Consider the following 18,436-nt stretch of genomic DNA (forward strand, 5'->3'; position numbering starts at 1 on the left):
AGGACTAATGCTGTGCGTTTGTTTGCGTGTCTCTCAACTGCTGCAGAGTTCAGTCTCCAAACCAGAGCACAGTACTAATAGGTGCTCAGTTAAGTATTTGTGGAATGCGGGAGAGGGGGACTCAGACGTGCTTGCCTCAGGAAGGGTTTAGGAGGAGGGTCAGCCAGTCACCTGGAAGGAGGCAGGGAGAACACTGCAGCTAAGGAGCTGTCCCCTCCACTTGGGGGCAGACCCAAACTCCAAGGGTTCCCTCCTATGTTGAGTCACGACTGACACAGGAGCCCCCAGCCCCGCATGAACCCACCTGAAACCTCCTTCTCCTCCCTCCTATCAACTGAGTCTTTTCTTACTTGAACTCCTTGCGACACGACATGAATGACAGACCCTCTGCAGCCCTGGTGGCTTCCTGATGGCATAAACTCTGCATTGGCCAATGTCCCCACCCAGAAATGGGCATATTACTATTACCAACAATAACAACAGCAGCTAATATTTGTTGAACACCATGTGCTAAACATATCACTAAGCGCTTTACACTCATGTTCTCATTTTAGCCTCACAACACTGTGAGAAAAGCATTATTCTTATTATGAACGCTTTAACAAGGAGGAAACTAAGGCACAGAAATGTTAAGCAACCTGTCCAAGGTCACACAGCTAGGAAGTGACAAAGCTAGGATTAGAACCCACGGAGTCCAACCAGGGAGCCCAGGGTCAGGCAACCCCCTTCCCTCCTTGGACCTGCTTGGTGGGCACAGAGCAATTTGACAGCCAACACCAGAGAGCCAGTGGGAAGCTCCAGGGCCTGAGTTGCTGGGTTGAACCTCTCAGCTAATTTTCTTAACTCCAGCACAGGCCTCAACGTTCATAATCAGTCTCATCCATCCTGCTAGACTTGGTCCATCCTTCTGCCTGGCTGCCATCGCGTGGAATCTTGGCTTTACCGTACTATACATTTGTCATTGTCATTCCTCTCACCTCTAGGTCACTACAAAGAGTCGGCTGGCTTCCCTTTCAAGTCTTCAAACAATTCACTTGGTGTGGGTCTAGGACCAAGCCTGAAGTCACCACTGAAGCCTCCTACTACATCAGCACACTTTGGGCATAACTATTCTCAATCCACCTACCTCTGCCCAGCCTTCCTTTTCCCAGCACACCCCTAATACTAGCCCCCAACCCAAATTATCACTCCACTGGAAACCACTGGAGATGCCACCTCTGCAGCACTTCTAATCCCAGGTCCGCTCCTGACTCCCCGAGACCCTCTCCAGGCTCGGCTTCTCAGCTCAGTCCCACGAAGGGGTTGCACCGGGCAACTCTGGTCCCTCCCGGCTCCGCGTCCTGGCAGCCGAGCTCCCTAACTCCTGGAAGCCAGCGGGGAAATGGAAGGAATTCCTCTGGCCTGGCCACTTCCAGCGCCCCTCGCGGGCCAAACCCCACCCTTGGCGGGCTGGGGCGAGAAAGCGCTGGCCGCCACACTCGGGGGCTGACTCGGATGTAGCCGGTTCCGCCGGGAATCCAGTCCCTGCCCCCACGCCCCCCGGTCTCCAAGCGGGACTCCCGGCGCGGCCCCGACCCCCGCCACGCACCCGCGCAGACCGCACCCTTCCCGGGGCCCCCGGAACCCCCTCCCCGGCCCCCTGCCCTTGCCCGACTCGCCTGGCTCGCCTCGCCGCCCCCGTCTTCCGGGGTCGCGCCCCCGCCGGCGGGGAGCGGCTCGGCAGCGTAGGAGCGCCCATGGCCGGGCGGCCGGGGATCGCGGACGCCGCGCGGGGGGCCCCACTGTTCCGCCGCCGCCGCCTCGCGCTCCTGCAGCCGCGCCACCGCGGCCCCGCGCCCCCCGCCCCCGGGGACCCCCCCCCGGCCCCCAGTTCCGGCCGCGACCGCGCCCCCCGCCCCCGCAGCCGCCAGCACCGCCGCCCCAGCCCCGGGCTCGCCTCCCCCGGCGGGCGGGCGGGGACAGTGACGCGCGCCCATTGACGTCTCCGGAATCCCGGCTGCGTGGCCGACGCAGCCTCATCAATGGGGCTAAAAATAGCGGCGCCCGGAATAGCCGCAAGGGCCTGGCCCCGCCCCGCGGGCCCCCCTCCCCAACCCTCGCCGCACACCCTGTTACATAATCCGCCCGCCTGTGGCCTGGGTGGGGGAGCTGTTTCTCAGGTGAGGCGTCTGCGGCCTTGCTGACATCTTCCCAGGCAGCGAACCTGGAGCTGACTTATAAATAAATTAACCCGGGGGGCTTCCCCGAGGAAGAGGTGGAAAAAGTGAGGCCCAGAGAGGCTCAGCAGCGGCCCAAAGTCACACAGCAATTAGGCTGCTTTGAGAAACCAGGACCGGGGCCCTCTGAGCCCTGGACACCCCCACCAGCATCACTTGGCCTACATGCCACCACAAGGGCAAGGAGCCCAGCCAACAGGGTGTCCAGCGTTCACACGAGAAGGCAGCTTAGAGAAAGAAGACTTCTGGGAAGGTGAAATTTCTCCTGGAGAGAAGCATTCCCAGAGGCAGCTGCTCCCATACTACTGTGTGACCTAGGGCAAGTCACTTCACCTCTCTGAGCCTCAGTTTTCTTACCTATAAAATGAGGATGATGAACTTCCCTGGTGTCCAGGGGCTAAGACTCTGCGATTCCACTGCAGGGGGCACGGGTTTCATCCCTGGTCAGGGAACTAAGATCCCACATGCCGCACAGCACAGCCAATCAATCAATCAAAATGAGGATGATAATATTATCCACCTTTTCCAGTTATCAGGAGTCAGGAGAATTGAACAACTGTGGAGGTGCCTTGTACACAGTAGTTACTCATAGTTACTTTCTCCTCCTTGTTTTCCTCTAGGAACCTGACTTCCCCAATCCACAGGAGTGCTTAGTGAAAGAAACACACAGAGGCACACCACAGTGGCCAGGAAGCCCTGAGTGGCCCACCCTCTTCTGATCATATTCTTCTCCACAGTAAGAACCTGCCTGGGAGTGAGAGTGCTTGGAAGGTTTCCCTCTCCCACCTGACTGGAACACTCCTTGGAAATGGGAGAACTGTATTTGTCTGGAGCAAACAAATCCTTCTCCCCCAACAGCAGCCCACTTAGGAGGGGCTGGCTCAGGGAAGCCAAGCCAAGGCCGGAGCAGTGGGGCGGGGGTCTGGCTGGGTGGGGCTGGGGTTACAGTGTCTCCCCGTGTGCTGCCCAGCAGGCAAGGCCCTTGGGGAACGCCCATCAGGCAGGACCAGTCCTGTGCTCTGTGGCCCTAGCCATCAGCCGCTACTCATGTTTGGAGCCACCTTAAATTATGAGCCTGCTAATCAATCCCAGCACCCAGGCCAGGCCCCACGCAGCAAAGAATCTCTTCTGCATTCAAAACTCTGCAAAAGAGGCCCCATACCTCCACTCAGCCCTCATTCCAGGGGCCACATTCCTCTCCCCACCCCCAAGCCCACCCCCAGAAATCCTTTCCCGGACCTGTCCTGAATGCCTGCTGCAACTCAGAAGCCCCTTTCTCTCCTTCTTGAGAACGATCCCAAGAATCTCTGGTTTGTCTCAAAATCACCTTCTCAGAACCTTTATATTTCTTTCCCAGATTCAAATATTAGGCCAATATGGAGATAAAGAAACCGAGTCTTCAAAAAACGGCAAGGTCGGGGGTGCGGGGAGGCCGTGAGTCTGTCTTTTTCCTTCCCTCACCACCCTCCTCTCCTTCCTACCCCAGGAGTTCCTTCCAAATGGGCTTTTTAAAGAAGTCACTACCCCCACCTCCTCCTTTTCTTTTTCCAGAAATCTAACTTTTGAAATACATTTTAAAAATATTTGCCTGTGTAGGAGAAATACATTTATTTGGACAGGAAGGATGAAATTTTTTAAACGTCTCAGTTAGCAGTTTTTCCATGAAGGCTTCCAGCCCACAGAGGTCTCTCCCTTCTATAAATACTTCAGCACAACTTGGCTTTATTATATACTCTCCTGTTTTATAATGAAATAAAAAACATATTAAAATATGTAATGCTAACACACACACACCTTTCTGGCTCGTGGTGGCAGACTGAGATGGTGGAAGTAACATAGGCTCAAGAGGCCTGGGATTGACACTGGTTCCAACTATTACCAACTAGGTGACTTCAGGGAAGTTACTCACCTTCTCTTGCCTTCAGTTTCTTCATTTGAAACAAGAATAACGACATACCTGGGGCTTCCCTGGTGGCGCAGTGGTTGAGCGTCCGCCTGCCGATGCAGGGGACATGGGTTCGTCGTGCCCCGGTCCGGGAAGATCCCACATGCCGCGGAGCGGCTGGGCCCGTGAGCCATGGCCGTTGAGCCTATGCTCCGCAACGGGAGAGGCCACAACAGTGAGAGGCCCGCGTACCGCAAAAAAAAAAAAAAAACACCTTTAAAAAAGAATAACGACATACCCATCTCACAGATTTGTCATTAAGAGTGCATCTTTGATAGTAGATATAAGAATGCAGCAAGGAGCCTGGCACGTAGCAGCAGACCTGCCATTTCCACACAGGAGGATTTGGGGGAAGGCAGGGCTGGGACTCTGTCTTGAAGCTGCACATGCAAAGTACTCAGCCTGGCTTTGCCAGCTGGTATGTTTATCAGGGGGCTTGAGGAGCTGCACAGATGAGGGCAATGTCACCTCATTATGTCATGAGAGATGTCCAGTAAATTTCAATCCTCTTGTTGTCTCCTTGACCCTGTTAGTCAGTGGCCAAGCCAGGACCACAGCCCCAGTCTTCTGACTCCCTGACCAGTGCTCTAATTTGTATGCACCATCTTGAACCTTCAAAACTTAGCCTCTCCCCTTTCTACACAAATTCCAGGAACTACCACACAGCCCACATGGCAGATGGGAAAACTGAGGGGAGAGAAGGTCAACTCCTTTCACGGCTCAGGAGCTAGGACTAGAGGGGAAAACAGACACCCCAGCCAGTGCTGTCCCACATTCTGGGAAATTCCTAAGGGAGAGGACAAGATTTTGCCACAGATAGATGGATCCTAGTCTGATGGGGAAGCAGGACACAAGAGGCCTCCCTGGAAGGAGCGAACGTGGGCACAGTGTGAAGGGAGAGACAGGACCAGGCAAGGCAGAGAGAAGGGAGGGTATCCCATGGAGGAGAAAGACTGACCTCAAAGTTCACAGGGGTGGGGTGGAGGCAGGGTTGAGATCCTGGGGGTGCAAAGCCCCAGGACCCAGGACAATCAACCAGACCCTTAGTGGTGTTCCCCATATGCCCTTCCATCTCAAAGTAGCAGAAACTCATGACCCAACTCCACCTAGTCAGGGAAACACCACTCCACCTCACCTCCATCCTGGCCCACTGGGGGCGGTGGTAAAAGGATGTCAAGGGGGTTCCCCAGCCCATTTGGGCCCTGAAGGGGCTCCCCTGTCCAGGCCCCAGCCCTCAGTGAAGAGAGAGGCTGTGGAGGGGATTCCCTTTGTGGTTCCCTTCCTTAACCTGAAGATGGAGAAATACCCGGCTGGGGTCCTCCCACCACTCCCCAGGTTTAGGAGCAATTAAAGGGCAAAAAAAAAAAAAAAATGGGGGCACAAAGACAGGGCCTTCCAGGGGCTGTCGCAGGGATCATGGCCTTCTACGGCCAAAACCCGGATGAGAGTACTTGCTCTGAATTACATAAGGACGAGGAGGCGCCCCGCTGGGAGCTTTTAAAAGTGCCTCCACATTTGCTCTTCCCTAGTTGCCATGCAAGGCCATCAGGGCCAACATGAAAAAGTGGCCAAAGTCACGAGGCTGGAAGTGACAGAGCTGGAATTAATGTCAAGATTTCTCCTAAATCCAAGCCAGGCTCTTTATTAAAAACAAACAGAAATCCTCTGTAACTTATTTTTTTTAATTACAAAATCAAACTGGCTCGTTGTAAACAAATGCAAAACGTTACAGGGCTGCGTGATTTACGAGATGAGAGGCCGGTAATCCACTCCCAGAGGAGTCGAGTTTGGTAATCCTCTGCTGTCTGCTTCCAAATTTCTCTCCACGTCGCCAGAGATCAGATCTGGCCCAGCGGGCCCTCCCAGAGGGGCCGGGACCGGAACGCTAGGCCGAAAGAAACAGGGCCGGGCCCCGCTGCAGCGCTGCGGCCTCGGCAGTGCCCCACGTCGCGTTTCCGGGGGCGGCCGCGCTGCCCAGCGCCGGGTCTGGGTGGGCCGGGTGGGGCCCGGGGAAGCCGCTACCTCACGAGGCATACCCGAGGGAGTCAGCACGGGGACCAGCCGGGATTCCGTTGCATCACCCAGCGGCGCGGAGCCGCGGCTGGGTAAACACCGCTGCAAACCATTGGCTACCGGGCCGCCCTTCCAACCAATAGCACGAGCGTATGCAAATCAGCCATCGGGCTTTTGCTTCCTTTGGATCTGATGTATGCAAACAGACCTCTTTGCCAGGGTGGGGAGACCCTGGGCTGAGGAAGAAGCGTGTCTCGAATTCCGTAAGGCGGCTGGTTTGCGACTTTCCATCCCAAATCTGGTCCAGCCACTCCTATGGGGAATAGAGTGCAATTAAGGGTAAGCGCCCTTAATTCTTGAGCTATCTTTTCAGTTAGACCATGCTTCTTGGAGATTCAGTGAACCCAAGAAATGATGCAAAAATTAAGTCAACTTGGAAACGAAAAGAAGGAAGAAATAAGAAATACAGAGATACAGAAAGCTGGATCATACTTTGGAGAACATCTAGGCCAACCCTCTCGCTGGGGACACAGCAAAGAACAAAACAGACCCAGCCCCTGTCTCCACCCCTACTTACAGCCCAGTTGGGGAGACTGCTGTTAAACCATCTTGCAAATAAGTACTAAGCGATGTAAAGAGAAAACGAGTTGCAGGGTGCCAATGAGATATTTAATGTGGAGCTGTAATTTACAAGTGGGGTGGTGGACTAGGGAAGTAATTTTTCTCCTTTCTCAGGAAGTAAGTTTTCAACTGAGGAATATTGATGAGGTGCAGAGTGGGGGGAAGGGCCAAGTGTTCCAGGGAGAGGCAGTATGTGGGAAAGCCCAGGGGTGGGAAAAAGCATCGTGGAGGGCCTTGTGCCAGAGTGCTGAGCACTTTCCTTGCTTTGTTTCTTCTTCCTTCGTTCAACAGCCCTCTCAGGTGGGTACTATTTAGTATTGAGAGAACTGAGGCTCCAAGTGGCTAAATAACATGCCTAATGTCATACATCTGAGAAAATATAGAGGGTGGATTTGCATCCTGGCTGATGTGGCCTCAAGTCTATGCATTGAACCACTAGTTATTGCCTCCCGGATTAGAGACTGAAGTTCAGAGAGGTGAAGTGATTTGCCTCGAATCTCATGGCTACAACAGAGCTAGGACCCCCAGAGAGGTCTGCAGCTTTTTCACTGTGTTGTGAAGGAAGGTGGGGCTCAAGAATGAGGAGCGGGACAGGCAGGGAGGGGAGGGAGGATGGGGAGACAAAGGGTCCTCCCTGCCCAGACCTTGGCCTAGAACTTGGGGTTTACTGAAGTGAAAATAGGTAGAAGTTTGGTTTTTTTTTAATTTTATTTAATTTTGGCTGCACTGGGTCTCCGTTGAGATACGTGGGCTTCTCATTGAGGTGGCTTCTCTTGCTGTGGTACGCGGGCTTCAGTAGTTGTGGCATACGAGCTCAGTAGTTGTGGCTCGCAGGCTCAGTAGTTGTGGCTCGCAGGCTCAGTAGTTGTGGCCCACAGGCTTAGTTGCTCCGCGGCATGTAGGGATCTTCCCAGACCAGGGTTCGAACCCGTGTTCCCTAGCATTGCAAGGCGGATTCTTAACCACTGCGCCACCAGAGAAGCCCGGAAATAGGTGGAAGTTTTTAAGCGTCTTCCTCTGGGGGTCTGCTGCTAGCCAGCAGGGGGCTGCCCTGGAGACTCTGAGGGGACTGGCCCGCCAGATCAGCCCAGATTAGCCGAATCTTGTATGCTATTCAGGTTGCCAAGCGACGCTGCTCCTCCTCGGCTCTCACCAGATGATCCAGCTCTGGTTACCAGTGACAACTCCCAGGGGAGGGCCTGGAGAGACAGGGAGGCAGGCAGGAGAACACAGGAGGCCAAACCCTTTCCTATACAGGTTTACCTGGCAGTGTGCGTGTGGGGTATCCCTTAGCTCTCTGGCGAATTTTGGGCCTGTCTCCCCATGCCATGGGCTCAGAAATACAGGACGCACAGGCGCACAGGAGGGTAGCACAGCATGCACAGCGCCTTGGCACAGGTGGGACCTTCCAGGGAGAGCTGCTGTAGGAGCTTGGGGAGGGGGTCCTGTCCCCACACCTGAGCACCAAGAAGAGCAGCCGTGTGTGTGTGTGTGTGTGTGTCTATATCTGATCACTGAGCAGGGAATCTCATCAAGAAGGAGAAACAACTCACCAGCCTTCCATTGCTCCTTTGTAAAACTTCCCACCCTCCTCCATTTGGCAGGTTCCTACCTGTCACAGGGTTCTGGAGTCATGGAGTAAAGAGGTCCTAACTCCCTGGGAGTGCCCGTTCTACTGAAGGATTTGGGGGAGAATAATCAGGCGATTTAACTGTTAGGTAATTTAAATCATTTCTATACTTTTAGAGAGGGTTTTTTTTTTCTTTTTGAGGGGTAGGAATCTTAAAGGCTAAGGACTGGAATACCCATCCTCATAATTCTTACCGTATGATCACCCTATACTGGGAGAACACCCTCCCACACCCTGGGTGGTCTTTGAAAGTCTGCCCAAGGTGCTCTCAGGAGTAGGAGTGTACGTGCCTTGTCTCTGGAGGGCTGTGTCCTTGCCAGTGGGCTTCAGAATGTGCGGGCACCTCCTTGGGACCGGGAGTGTGGTGACAGAGAGGGCTGTGACACAGAGGCATGGGGGTGGGAGTGGCATGTAGCCTGCAGCCTCTGGCATCCCCCATCCCACCCCCAATTTCTCTGGCTCCTCTTGGGGCCCTGAGCAGAGGACGCCAAGGAGCAGAGATCCCAGCCTTCCCTGGTGCTGGCTGCAGAGATTCCAAAACACTTTCTCTGGGCGAGGCTCTGGCTCCCAGCACCCAGGGTGGCCGCAGTGGGCACATTGTAGCTGTGAGCTGCCTCAGCCACTCGGGCTTGAGAGTGGGATGATCCCTCAGATGCTCGCACCATAAATGTCCAGACACAGAGTCACAGAGGACAGGCAGGGCCTCTTTCCAGAGAGGGCTGGGTAACCTGAGCTGCCGGCAGGCCCTCAGGTCACCTCGGGAGAGGTCAGCTGATGTGCCTGAAGACCATTCATCATGCCCCCAGCCCAGCCCGGCCCTGCCACGGCTATTTCCAGCCTCAGGGTACGGAGCAGCTTATGTAACAGGCTGGCAGCCAGGGGCTGAGCTGGGGGCACTTGCGGCAAGGGATGGGCTGCCCCCACCTCCCACGGTCAGGCCCGCCCCTCAGAGCCCCTGTTCCACATGTGGACGTGTGTGGTGGGAGCTCACAGGCCTGGGAGGAATCACTGGGGACAGCCTGGTGGCCCCCAGCACACTTTCACTTCCTCCCTCCCAACCTGGCCTGGAAGATGACCCAGTCTCCTCCCTCCCATGGACCTGAGGCCACCAAGCAGCGTCTCCTTCACCCCTGAGCCCTGCATGGCCTCTGTTCTCTCACCCTCCCCTGAGGCTCAGAGGAAGAGCCAGGTGTGTTTGCTGCTGGCCCCTCTAACAAATGCCTCTACCCATCCCCGACGCCCCTTTCCTGACTCCGGTGGGGAGTGGGAGGTATCCCTTGGAGGTTAAGCAGGGTTCAAATACACGTGTTCACATCACGGCTTTGGGCGAGCTTTGTCAGCTGGCTGAGCCTCAGTTTCCTGTATGGGAAATGAGAACTCGTACCTCTTTTGCCATGTGCCTGTGGTCACGAGGGCTTAGGAACCCATTCTGTCAAGAGGCAGGTTATTCAGGTTTGAATCCCACCCAGTCTGTGCGGCCTTGGGCAGTTTATTGAAGCTCTCCATGCCTCCGTTTCCTCGTGTCGAACGCAGACAGTGACACGACCCATCTCCCTGAATTGTAAGGGTCCCATGAGTTTCTACGCATAAAGCACTTAGTGCCTGGCACAGGGCAGCCCCATCTAAGTGTTGGCTATAATTAGACAATGTCTGGAGATCACTTTCCTCAGCCTTGGCTCCTAATAAGCTCTTGGTGAAAGGTAGTTATTTTTAACTTCTTTCTCCTTCACTATTTTAATCCCCTTCATAAACCCACCTTCACTTAGCCTTGCAAGTGCCCTCTAATCTCTCCTCTTTTGTTGCTAATCAGCTGCCACTACCAATAAAGGCATGTGTAAATTATATTCCCAGGTGTTTACATTCACAAAACATTTCACACACATTCCCGTTTGGGCTTCACAGCAAACCCAGGAGCCAGCCATGCAACTCCTGTCATTGCCCTCATTTTGCAGAGCTCAGGATAAGGTGTGATCTGTCCAGAAGACTCAGCTGCTAAGGGGTGTGTCCAGGACAGCAGTCAGGGTATTCCGACCTTGGGCACCGGAGCACGCCGGATGAGGCGGCCAGCCCAATGCCAGCCCATGCCAGCCCCCCCGCTGCCAGTGCAGATTAGCACAGGGGGCCCTCCTGCTTCCGGTCCCAGCCTGACTGAGCGCCCACAGAGTGGGAGGAGAGAGGCCTGTGGGCTTTATAAATATCTCTATCCTAGTACCAGCCCTGGGAGACCCCAAAATGCTGTGTGGTGGTGCCCTCTACTGGACAGAAGTGGCTTCTACTGGGCTGCTGCCTCTTTGAAGGAAGAAAGGCAAGTGGTAGATTTATTCATATTTGCACAAAAATCTGTCCGGGGCCTACTATGTGCCAGGCAGTCTCCTAGGAGCCACAGAGGTGGAGGAAAAACTCAAAAAGTCCCTACCTTCCAGGGAGATACATTTAGTGGAGAGATACAGATAAAAACATATGCAAACTTATAAGCTTTTGTACAGAAAAGGAAACCACAAACAAAACAAAAAGACAACCTACAGAATGGGAGAAAATATTTGCAAATGATGCAACCAACAAGGGGTTACGTTCCAAAAAATACAAACAGCTCATACAACTCAAAAACAAAAAAGCAAACAACCCAGTCGAAAAATGGGCAGAAGACCTAAATAGACGTTTCTCCAAAGAAGACATACAGATGGCCAACAGGCACATGAAAAGATGCTCAACATCACTAATTATTAGAGAAATGAGAATGAAAACTACAATGACGTACCACCTCACACGGGTCAGAATGGCCAGCATTAAAAAGTCCACAAATAACAAATGCTGGAGAGGGTGTGGAGAAAAGGGAACCCTCCTGCACTGTTGGTGGGAATGTAAGTTGGTGCAGCCACTATGGAGAATAGTATGGAGGTTCCTCAAAAAACTAAAAATAGAGTTGCCATATGATCCAGCAATCCCACTCCTGGGCATATATCCAGACAAAACTATAATTCAAAAAGTTACATGTACTCCTATGTTCATAGCAGCACTATTCACAATAGCCAAGACATGGAAACAGCCTAAATGTCCATCGACAGATGAATGGATAAAGAAGATGTGGTACATATACACAATGCAATACTATTCAGCCATAAAAAGGGATGAAATAATGCCATCTGCAGTAACATGGATGGACCTAGAGATTATCATACTAAGTGAAGTAAGTCAAAGACAAATATCATATATCACTTATATGTGGAATCTAAATATGACACAAACGAACTTATCTGCAAAACAGACTCACAGACATAGAGAACAGACTTGTGGTTGCCCAGGTGGGGATGGGGGTGTGGGGGAGGGATGGAGTGGGAGTTTGGGATTAGCAGATGCAAACTATTATATATAGAATGGATACACAAGAAGATCCTACTATATAGCACAGGAAATGATATTCAATATTCTGTGATAAACCACAATGGAAAAGAATATGAAAAAGAATGTATATATATGTGTAACTGAATTACTTTGCCGTACAGCAGAAATTAACAAAACACTGTAAATCAACTACACTTAAATAGAATAAATTTAAAACACACACGTAGGACTTCCCTGTCAGCCCAGTGGTTGACTCCGCTTCCACTGCAGGGGGCACGGGTTGGATCCCGGGTGGAGGAACTAGGATCCCGCATGCCCCGAGGCGCGACCAAAATAAATATGTAACATAATGCCATGTAATGAGAAGTGCTATGAAGAAAAACAGAGCAGGTCTAGAGAATGACTGGAGGCTGCTAATGATGAAGGAACAGTCAAAGCGACTTCTCTGAGGAGGCAACAAGGTAGCAGGGACCCCAGGGAAGTGAGGGGAGGCGGAGACACTTTCTGGAGAAAAAGCTAAGGAGGCCCAGGATGAGTTGGAGGGCCCCAGAAGGGGAATTTCTGGATGGGCTGGAGGAATAATGAGACCCACGTGGCCAAGAAAGGTGTCAGGGCGGGGCAAGCTCGGAGATGGAGATTTCTCCCTTTCTTACCATTATGGCACATGGAGAAGGGAGAACATCGTAAGTGCTCTGAGAAGCAGGCGGCTGGGAAGAGTACTGCGCAAAACACAGGCGGCACAATAACACCAGCTAACAGGTTCTGAGCTGGCTATGCCCAGGGCTTTACCGCAAACCTGTGAGGTGGGTACTCCTGACATTACCATTTTGCTGAGGAGGAAACTGAGGCTGAGAAAAGGAAACGTTATGTGGTTTGCCCAAGGACGGAAATATACAGTCACAGAGCAAGGACTTGAATCCGGGTTTGTCTGACTTCCAGAAGCAGGCTTTTACGATGATTTGTGGTCTTGGAAAAAAAAAAGACAGGACGTAAAACAGCATGCAGAGTATGGCCACATATGCGATATATATGTTTATTATATAATTATATTTGAATTATATAATAAATATATTTAATGCAAATGTGACCATATATATTACATGTATATTACTTTTTAAAGAAAAGACTGAAAAGCAATTCATCAAAATGTGGTGATCCCAAGGGATGAATTAAGCCCCTCCTTCCAGAAGGCGGGAGAGAACACCCTTAGCTTTAACAACGACCACACCTCATCCTCAGATGCTCCCTTTCAGTTTACAAAGTGTCTTCTTTCACTGTCCCGCATTTGGACTTCACGACTGCTATTTCACAGGGAAAGAAGCCAAGGCTCAGGGAGACCGCGACTCTGCCGCAGACAGCCTGTAACAGAGTTGGAACCAGGACCGACATATACATAGTCGGAGTCCTGCAAGGGTCAGGTTAAGGAAAGGACAGAGAAGGCCGAGAAGTCAATGAAGGTCCGAAAATAAGTGGCCCAGGGGGGCAATGAAAGGACGCGGCGACGGAGGTTAAGCAATTCCCTGGTCTTCCCAGCAGAGGGCGACACCTCCCCCAAGCTCTGCAAACCACCCGGGCCACGCCCACCCCACCCCCCGCAGGGACAGCCCCTTCCCGAGACCCAGGGAGCCGGGTGGAGCGCAGGGGCAGCTTTCCCCGGATTCTGAAGGGTCTGCGGGCCGTGGGGCAAGGGATGAAGGGCGGGCCCGCAGGCGAGGCTTCCGGGCGCGGGGCGGGGGTGGTGGGACGGGACGGTGTGGGCGTCCGCAGTGGGGTCAAGGGTGCTGGGGCACCGCGCGCCGCTGTGGAGCGAGAAGGTCGCGGCGTGGGTGGGGGGGGGGGTGCGGCGTGGATGTGGGACTTCCTGAGGAGGCAAGACTTGCTGCTCCGGGGAGACGGTTACTCGCTCAGGCTTTGCCATCTGCTTCCCTCCCAGCGAAACGAAACCCGGAGTCCCCTTCTCCACCCCAACCCAGCTAATGGCGGCCGCACCCCTTGGCTGGGACCTGCCTCCGCAACTCAGCCCCTCAGCCGCTCGACCTCAGGGTGCGCGAAGTGGGGTGCCGCCCAGCTGACTCCAGTTTGTGCACCCAAGTGGCACTCCCACCCCCACCCCATTTCAACCAAGTCCAGAACTTGAAGGTCAATCCTGAAGCGCCTCGGCAGCTCATGGGGCTGCTCCCCCCAGCACCACCACCGATCTGATCTCCCCCTGCTGACCCCAACTGCTGGTCTAGATGTGAACCCAGGCTCAGCCCCAGACTCTTCTCGCCTCCCCCCCGCCCCCGCCGCCCCCGACCGTTGGCTACACACCCAGTCAGCCAGCAGGTCCTGAATACCTGTGTCGTGTCCCTATGCCCCACTCCAACCAAGGCAGGGACATAGATGTGTCCAGTGGGCTCTCCTTGCTCCCCAAGAGCTCCCAGTTTGGGGGGGGAGAGGGCGGAGGCAGGGGAGTGGCCACCACACATCCCAACACTTACACCGTGAAGCAGAAAGTGTTTCTGTGCCAGTGGGAGGCTCAGGTCCTCAACTCCCTGAGGATGACACGGATGACAGGACCTCAGGGGGTGCCTGAGTTCAGTCAGTATTTGGAGTGCCAAGGTTCTAGGCGGGAGGGAGCTCAGAGGCCTCCGGAACCATCTTCATTCAACATCCAATCAATAAATCCTTATTGAGGGTCTGGGGTGTTTTTAAAAATCCGGATGCTCCAGCCCCGACCCAGAACTCCCAAATCAGAATCTTATGGGGGGACTTCCCTGGTGGCGCAGTGGTTAAGAATCCGCCTGCGAATGCAGGGGACACGGGTTTGATCCCTGGTCGGGGAAGATCCCACATGCGCAGAGCAAGCAAGCCCGTGAGCCACAACTACTGAGCCTGCGCTCTAGAGCCCGCGAGCCACAGCTGCTTAAGCCCCTGCGCCTAGAGCCCGTGCACCACAACAGGAGAAGCCACGGCAATGAGAAGGCCGCGCACCGCAACGAAGAGTAGCTCCCGCTCTCCGCAACTAGAGAAAGCCCGCGTGCAGCAACGAAGACCCAATGCAGCCAAAAAAAAAAAAAAAAAAAGAATCTTATGGGGAGGGATAGGGTCCTATCTTTGGTTAAATGTCCCCCAGGCGATTTGTTGCTATAGTTGGTAACCACTGGTCTTGCATTCACTTAACCAGAGACCGTGTTCCTCAGCACTAGTGGGGCTTGATCTGGGCTTTCAATCAGGGTGAAATTTGGGGAAAGCTGAAAGTGGGACCTGGGTGGCCAGTCACTGTGGTGGGGGCAGGGAGTTGCTGAATGGACTGGCCAGCGTGTGTGTTGGAGGGGGCCCTGTTAGTGATTCTTTGGGGAAGCAGTGGGGAAACAGGGACAGTATTTGCATAATCTTTACTTTTCGCATAGATGTATGTGTTCGCTACTGAAAGGCTAAACTCCAGGAACAGAAAATTCGCTGCCATTTAGGAGGTGTCCCTTATAGCAGCAATTCTTTGTGTTGCAGTTCAGCGGCTGTGCTTCCTCCCCTCTCCTCCCTCCCACCCCAGTCTCGGAGCCTCCAGACCATGCGGAGTTCGCTGCAGAGAAGGTAAGCTGGTTGAAATCGTTGGAGTTGGACGACTTAAAAGTTTCTGAATTCGTTTTTCACGCCCTTCAGGCATAGCTGCCTTCAGTGTTTTTTGAATGCCCACTCATTACCAGGCCCAGGAATGGTGTCCGAGAGCTTCAAATGCGTTGTGTGGCTCCAAGAAGGCCCCGCCTTGTAAGGGCGTGGGAGCATGGCTGAAGAGGTGGGCTCGAAGGCGGGGAGCTGCCTTCACAGCTTGTTGGCTGAGGGGAGGACCCTACTTCTGCCCCACCCTGTTTCCCGAGCTCAGGGCGGAGAGGTGCAGTGCCCTGAGGTTACCACCAGGGGTCAGGCGCACCTGCTCTGTTCACCAGCGTCTGTCTCATCTCTTGGCTATCTTATTCTCTGAGGAATCTTCCTTGGTCCCTTGCCCTTTCTCTCTCACTTCTCTCGGCCTATCACTCCCTCCTTTAGGTCATCCCATCCAGCCATCAATGCAGGACCAGGCAGGCTCCCAACTCGACAGCCTGACGTTTCTTCTGACACTTGGAGAGTCCCACAGCCCTTCTCACTTCCCCAGCTTCGTGAGTGACGGACTGGTGAGCAGAAAGTGTCTTCTACTGTCTCACTGTTTCCCCTCCTGCTGCCGTTCAGCTCACGTTCTCTGGTTTTGTTTCCAGGCAAAACAGGAGTGTTTATGGGTTCCCTCCTTCTAACAGGTTTTCTTATGTGTGTCCACAAAGCACTTCTCTAAACCCAAGTTCTTTTGTGACCCCCCCCCAGAACCCAGTGCCAAGAGCCCCTCCCCACCTCACTCCAGGATAGCACCCACATCCAGGAGCCTTGATCCCTGTGGACCTGATCTCCTCCTCCTTTTGCTGTCTGCTACACCTCAGACCCTGCTCCCTCAGGTCCCACCTTTCATTTACCCTCCGTGCTCCCACCTTGTTCCCCACGAGTGAGTCTTACAGCTTTGGAGGTTCAATTCCTCGAAATGATTCCTTACCACCTTGACCCTGTCCTCACACTCCTTCCTCGAGGAAGACTTCCCTCTCCCCAGTCTAGGCTCTAGAGACAGACAGATCTGAGAGAGTGCTGGCTGAAGCAGGTACCAGCTGTGCTACCTTATCCTCTCTGATCCTCGGTTTCTTCATCTGTAGAATGGGCTGTCAGATATGCTGTGAGGCCTAAGTGAGGTGATGGATGTGGACGTCTTAGCACAGTGCTGGTACCTAGGGGATGCTCTGGGAGCCAGTCTCCCGTCCTTTCCTTCAGGACAGCTGCCATCCCCACTGTCCCCCAACTCCAGCCTGCTGCCAGGAACCTGCCTTTGTCTCTGTGCACTGGCTGCTTCCGCTTCCCCCACCGCCCATGGGCAGAGCTCTGGCCTGGGCAGAGGGGGACGAACCAGGGGACTCAGGGCCATGCGGCCACCATGATTGAGGGGATGGGGCAGATGCAGGGCTCTGCGGGGACCTCATATCTGAACTCCATCTGCAGGGCTGTGTCCTCAGTCTACCGTGCATGAGACCTGGGGTGGCGTCCACTCTCCTCCTTCCTGTAATTACTAGGGGCCCCTTATGGCCTGGGGAGGGGGAAGGGCTCCCACAGAGTCCCCTGAGGCTTTGAGAGAACCAGAACGCTGGTGGGAGGGGAGGCAGGGCAGGGGGGATACCGACCACACAATATTCCAAGTCCCTGCTCCTTTCCCATCCACCCCCACCCCTCCACCAAACACGATCCCTGGGTTAATTTTTAGCATCGCAGCTCTCACATTAGTCACTCCCTGTCACCCCACCTACACGGCAGGAGGCTGCTGTGCTGGTGCCGTCATTCCGTCAGCTGAGAGGTGGGATCCAGCCCCACCCTGGGCACCCCCTCACTCTCCTCGGGGTGCATACGGCCAGCCAGGAGCCCCCCTTCAGCCTGGGTAAGCGGTGCTGACATCACTGCCAACACTAGCTGCTTGGTGGAGGAGGGGAGGAACAGGCTGGTAAGAGAGGGGCTGGGAATCTATTCTAGGAGGAGAAAGCCAGTGAGGCCCTGGCAGCCCCCCACCCCCAGGAAGGTGCTAGGCTATGCCCAGGCAGCTGGTCTCCTGGCAGCCGGGGGCTCTGGGAACAAAGGTGCGAGAGGGCCCCTCCCCTAGACCTGAGCCCCTGGGAGCCGCTGTTTGCCATCACTGCAGAGCAGCTGTTCAAACAGGGAGCTTGGGGAAGCTCCGTTTTCTTAATCAAATGTCCTCCCTCCCCAGGACCAGGGAGGGCAGGGCAGCCAGGTGCGTGTGCCCTGGCTGGAGCCGACAGCCAGCCCCGAAGGGATTTGGTGAGAAGGACCCACAGATGCCAGCTACAGATGGCGCAGGGCAGGGGCCTCCCCACCCCACCCTCCAGGGCTGAGAGGTGGGTAGGTCGTGGTCACCCCTGTGCAGTGCTGGCCCCAAGGAGGCATTCCCATATATTGAGCACCTGCCACGCGCTAGGCTGTGTTAGTCCCTGGAGCTGTGTTAGTAACACAGCTGAGTTTCCTGCCTTAGAAAGGCGAAAGGCAGATACAAAAGAAGTCAGTAAAATTACCAATTGAGAGTAAGTGCTATAAGGAAAGAAAAACAGAGGGCTCAAGGTAAAGCATAATGGGGACAGGGAACTTCTGACCAGACCAGGAGCATCTCTTTAAGGAGGTGATGTTTAAGATGAGATCTGAGGCTGGAGGAGTCAGTCTTGCAAAGACGACTATTCCAGGCACAGGGAACAGTATGGGCAAAGGCCAGAGGCAGGAAAGAGCTTGGCATATTTGAGAATAGGACTAGAAAGAATAGTGTGGCTTAAATATGATGAGTGACACAGAAGGAGAAACGATTTGCGCTTGAAGAGAACGGCAGGGCCCAGATCCTGCAGAGCCTCGTGCGGGGCGCCCCAGTATGGTCACAGAGGCTCGCAGCTGCCAAATCGTTGGGCCCGCGTGGCTGCCGTCAACCCACAGGAAGGGATGCGTTTTTGTAATTTGTCTGCCCAGAGGGACAACACATTATGGCTAGGCCATGATAAAGAGTTTGGATTTGATTTTTTTTATTCCAGGGGAAACCACAATGGGTTTTAAGCGGAGGAGGGTTGTGAC

Source organism: Phocoena phocoena, chromosome 11 (assembly GCF_963924675.1).
Source record: "Phocoena phocoena chromosome 11, mPhoPho1.1, whole genome shotgun sequence".
Lineage (NCBI taxonomy): Eukaryota > Metazoa > Chordata > Mammalia > Artiodactyla > Phocoenidae > Phocoena > Phocoena phocoena.